General features: G+C 42.9%; 1 long non-coding RNA gene across 1 annotated transcript; it reads right to left on the minus strand.

The window, feature by feature from the left end:
* Window positions 1-203: 203 nt before the first annotated feature.
* LOC141568593 (uncharacterized) lies at window positions 204-4,073 on the minus strand. The gene is made up of 3 exons (XR_012491757.2): window positions 4,008-4,073; window positions 3,820-3,904; window positions 204-2,331 (listed from the first exon to the last, which is right to left on the minus strand). It is a non-coding gene; the product is annotated as an uncharacterized LOC141568593 (long non-coding RNA).
* Between the last annotated feature and the right edge of the window lie 1,269 nt (window positions 4,074-5,342).

Below are 5,342 nucleotides of genomic sequence, written 5' to 3' on the forward strand. Positions count from 1 at the left end.
AATGAAACCCAAAGTCAACAGAAGGAAGAAAATAATAAAAATCAGAGCAGAACTAAATGAAATAGAGAACTAAATGAAAAAAATTAATGCAACAAAGAGCTGGTTTTTTTAAAAGATTACTATAATTGGCAAACCCTTGGCTAGACTCTCTAATATAAAAGGAGAAAAGACACTAATAAACAAAATCAGAAAAGAAAGGTCGAAGTTATTACGGATGCCAGAAAAATACAAAGCCTCATCCAAGAATACTATGAAGGACTATATGCCATCAAATTCAATAACCTAGAAGAAATGGACAAGTTCTTAGAAACATATAGCCTTCCTAGGCTGAATCATGAAGAATTGGAAAATCTAAATAGACCAATCATCGGTAAGGAAGTTGAAGCAGTCATCTGAAACCTTCCAAAAAGCAAAAGTCCAGGATCAGATGGCTTCATTAGTGAATTCTACCGAACGTTCAAAGAGGATCTAATACTTGTTCAATTCAAACTCTTCAAAAAATTGAAGAAGAGACAATACTCCCTAACTCATTTTATGAGGCCAACATTACCCTGATACCAAAACCTGGTAAGGGTAACACAAAAAAATTCCTGGAAATTTTAATTTACAACAACCTGGTCTCTCAGTTCCCTGATCTTCTCCCTATAATGATCTTGCCTACCCACTGTACCTCAGCCACTTCCTCCGTGGTGATAGCCCAGGTCTGTCACTACCAGACAGCACTGCAGAATATGACAGCAGCCCCGCCTCAGCCCTCAGGCTGCAGCCCCATATACAAGTCTATGGGAAGACAGCTGCCCTGGTTATCAACAAAAATCCTTGCAGCAACACCTAAGAATAAATGTCCAAGAACTGGGAGACACTAATGTAGGCAAACTTACTCATTCTACTTAAAAAGTAAAAAGTGGAGGGTTTTTTCGTTCCATAGCGAGAGGCCCGAGTGAAGATGAACATCAGGGTATGTTATTTGCACCATTGTTCTCTTAAATAAATAAAATACATAAGCTGTCTAATAGTCACTCATATTCTCCACAAGCGAATTTAAATAAATCAACAAACAAACAAGTATAAGTAAATAAGCCCGAAGGAGTGGGAGGTCCCAGTGCAAACAAACACAAAACTGCAGCTCCCCCAATAAAGTCAACTCTAGTATGTTATGATTTAGATTTATTTTTGTAAACAGTGTACGTAAGATTGACTAGTGTACCGCCCTAAGCTACAGTTATGATTTTTTAGCTTAGTTTAATTTCAGTTCTGAATACAAGTTATTGTCAAAATGCAAGGGGTTTAGTTTACCCTAGCAAAAGAGCTATACTTCTAATTACTGTTAAATTAGGTCCTGTTTCTCTGTAGCAGCAAAGTAATCAGACGAGAATCTCATGCCTCTTAAACATTTCCATTAGAACTGCCTAATTACATCAGGGTTCATTTGGGTAGCACCGGCAGATGTTCTGAAAGACCGTGGAAAATGCAACTGCTGTTTCATAGGAGATGGGCACCCATTTAGGACAATCTTGACATCAGAGCAGGGCATACGTGTGCATGTGTAGATCAAGAAATGTACTGGGTGCTTCTCAAATAATTCAGTACAGTAGATCATCTGAGCACCTGTAATGAGGTATTTGTTCTTCATCATCCTCAGAAAAATACTGTAAGGATTCACGAAGGAAGTTCGGAAACTTTGATATGTCCACAGTTCAGTGTTATGGAAACAGAAGGTTCTTTAAATTGTTATGATCAGAGTTGCAATCCCATAAAAAAAGAAAGAAAGAAAGAAAGAAATCCACTTAGATCTCCACTGTGCCAGCTGACGTACATTTTCTAAGACATCCTTACAACCTAAGGCATGAGATTTGAGAGACTGTGACACTTCGCTTGTTCTAAACTTTGATGGTTCATAGTTGAGTGGGTGCTCCCTCCCAGCCATTTCTGCTTAACAAAGGAGTGGACAGAGCCAGGCTCTGTTTTCTGTATTTCATCCCATTCTGGCATACTTGACGGGGTAATGTGACAGATGGCACGTTTGCACCAATGGGATTTGCCAGAGCAGGAGACGCTTTCCTCAACACCAACTCAGAAACTGCCAAGGCTGCATATACGTATGAGATCGCTCTCCTGGAATGCAGGCTTATGGCACATTGGCTTGGATAGACTAGCTTGGCATTAACTCTGAGTTTGGTACACGTCATGGATGGCCCACATTCGGCTTACATAGTTCTGAGTGATCACTGGACATTTCTCTAGGAGATATCCCGGAACATTAAAACTTCTTCCCACTAGAACCAAGAACTCCCTGCACTGACTTTTCCATTCTTTGAAGTCATATTTTTCCTGAAAAAAAAAAAAAGAAAGAAAGAAAATTGAAGTGTATATCTAAAAGAATGAAACACTCCCTTACAGGCAGTTTTGGAAAACTCTGAGGATGTAATCCTGTTTCACCTCCAACCAACCTTGCCAGGTCACTGGCTTTGTCCTGCCATCCTTCCTGCCGTCCTCTGTCCTGCTGTCTTTCTCATCCTTCCTCCCCTACCCGTATACTGTTCCTCTGATTTATAGGTAAGAAAAGACAACATTTCTTGAAGACGGTTACTGGTCTTAGTCACCATCGTATCCCCAGCATCTAGCACAATACCAAGAATATAATAGGGGCCTAATACATGCTTATTGAATACATTTTGAAAGGCCTATATGATTTTAAGAAAACAAGAAGAGGGCGGCCAGATGGCTCAGTTGGTTAGAGTCCGAGCTCTCAACAGCAAGGTTGCTGGTTCAATTCCCACATGGGATGGTGGGCTGTGCCCTCTGCAACTAAAGGTTGAAAACGGTGACCGGACTTGGAGCTGAGCTGCGCCCCCCACAACTAGATTGTAGGACAACGACTTGGAGCTGATGGGCCCTGGAGAAACACACTGTTCCCCAATATTCCCCAATTTTAAAAAAAGAAGATGAAGAAGAAGAAAGAATCAGGGCCATATGTGTCAAGGAATGTATCTCCACAAAAGAAATAAGCCCTGTGAAGACAAAAACTTCATGTATTAGTTTGTTACAAGTATGGTCTCCAATAAATTATATTCCCCATGTCCACACTCCTCTACAATGTGTGGTTGCTGCTCTTCCCATCAGAAGATAAAGCCTCTTTCTCCCTCTCCTGGAATCTGGACTGCCTCTGTAAGTGTCGTTGAGCAATAGAGTGTAAGGTAAGACACAGGCTATCCATTCCAAAGCCTAGCTCTTAAAAGATGATGCAGATTCTGCTCCTGTTCTCTTGGAAGCCCGCAGCCAGTACATTGTGAAGAAGCCATCTCAGCCCACTAGAGGATAAGAGACCACATGGAGGAGAACCAAGCCGGCCTCGTCAACAGCCAGCACCAACCCCCAGATGTGAGTGAGGCCAGCTTGGACATGTCAGCCCTAGTCAAGCCATCCACAGTCAGCAGAGGAAGCATCCAGGCTGTAAACCAGCAGAATCATGAGAATAATCGATCCTTGTTGCTTTACTGGGGGTCCGTTGCCCAGCAATAGATCACAGACACACTCCATGCTGCCCAGGTCGTCAGTGCCTCTCCTCCCATCACCAGTGCGCCACCGTGATGGTTCTCAATAACAAGGCTGCAGCTGTGGTCTCAGGGTCGGGGAATTCCTCAGGCTCCCCCAAGCAGCCACTTGGATCCCATCTCTTTATCTAGCTCTCGCCACCAAATAAATTGCTTGGATAGTTCGCTTAAATTTATTGAAAATTCTTCCCCATGAACCTGGGTTCCACACAGCACAGCCCACAGAGGATGGAACCCATTCACATACACCCACTTCTCACTGTACCTGCACAGATTCCTGGGACACAGGGTGCCCTGGGCCCTGCTTCTTCAGGAAAGGTGTTCAGACCAATGCTTCCACTTAGGTTATTCTAAAGGGAAAAAATAAAAAAGAAAGGAAAAGACCTGTGAATAATGATAACTCACATAATGGAAAAATAATTATGAAACATTATTTTGAACACAGAGCTATACCCTGTCTTTATGTTCCTTTAGGGCCTTTGCTACGAAACGTAGTAAATTCTTGGATTTTATATCTGCAAATGCTCAACAGTGACTTTCAGGAGGCTCTTAACAGCGCTTAATCTGTAACTTCTATAATGCCCTTATTTGATTAATTCGTTATTTATTATCCCAGGAGTAGCCTTGTCTGTTTACTTAGTTCTGTGTGATCTTTACAAGCCAAATATCCTTTGACCTGGGTCTAGAGCTTTCTTCCATGGGGACATTCTTCTCTCATGAGTTCCCCAGATATTTTGGAAATAACACTCATTTCCACTTCTTTCTAGTGGAAACATTCATTATCTGGTTGGGGTCCCAGCTGCAAATGTCAACAAAACCCTTCCAGAGTCCAGAGCCTGTGTGACCACTAACCTGCTCCCCGGCTGCCACTGCCATGTAGGGCTGTGTTTCTGCTCCAGCCTTTTACAGGCACTGCCCATGCAGAGTTAGCCACTGTGCCAGTGGCAGCCCATCGTGACAGGTGACAGTAGCTATCACCCTTCTGCTCTTCCCTGGTCACTAGCTTTGTCTCCTGGCCATGAGCTCCTTCCCGAATATTCACTTCAAACCAAGATCAGGATTTAGGCTCTGAACTGAGCATTAAACTTCCATGTAGTCTTCCCTATTGACTGTCACTCTCCAGAAGAGTGATAGAGGCCCAAAGTTTTCCTGGAAAAAAGGTGAGTCACTCCGGGGCGATTATCTTCCTAGAGAAGCCTCATGCCTCTGTGCTAACAACAATGGAAGAACGGGCATGGCTTGATGTCCACTAGACAGCAGTAAGTGCATCTGATGGAACGCGGATTCCCCTTTTAAGTTAAACTTTAGCACTTATAGGATGATATTCATGTAAAACAATTCCTAGGAAAACACTAGCAGGGATAGGCTATAGGCAGGGTTCAAGTATTCATTTTACATTTCCTTGACTTTAGAATTTTGACGTTCTCTGTAAAGGCAGCATTTCAGATTACGTTTTAAATGAAGGCCATGTAGAAGGGGAATACGTGGAGGAAACGAGATGAGCAGTTTCTCTCCCTCTCACTGTCCCAAGCCTGAATCAGAGAAGATGCTGTGATCTGTAACCTGTCTGATGCCCATATGTGATCGAGCCTCCTGCCAGGAGGTAACGCTGGGGGCAATACACCAGAGATAGTGCAGCTAAAAGTCCCACCTAAACAGATTGACACAGAACACCTGTCCCTTGTACAGGGTTTCCATCCTTTGGTAGTTTGACATTTTCTGGGAAACCCAGTGAGCGGAAGAGCAAAAATTGCATGAACTTGAAGGTCCAACAGACCTGCGTCCTAA

This window comes from Rhinolophus sinicus, chromosome 7, assembly GCF_057876585.1.
Source record: "Rhinolophus sinicus isolate RSI-liver-muscle chromosome 7, RSI-T2T, whole genome shotgun sequence".
In the NCBI taxonomy this organism is placed as follows: Eukaryota; Metazoa; Chordata; class Mammalia; order Chiroptera; family Rhinolophidae; genus Rhinolophus; species Rhinolophus sinicus.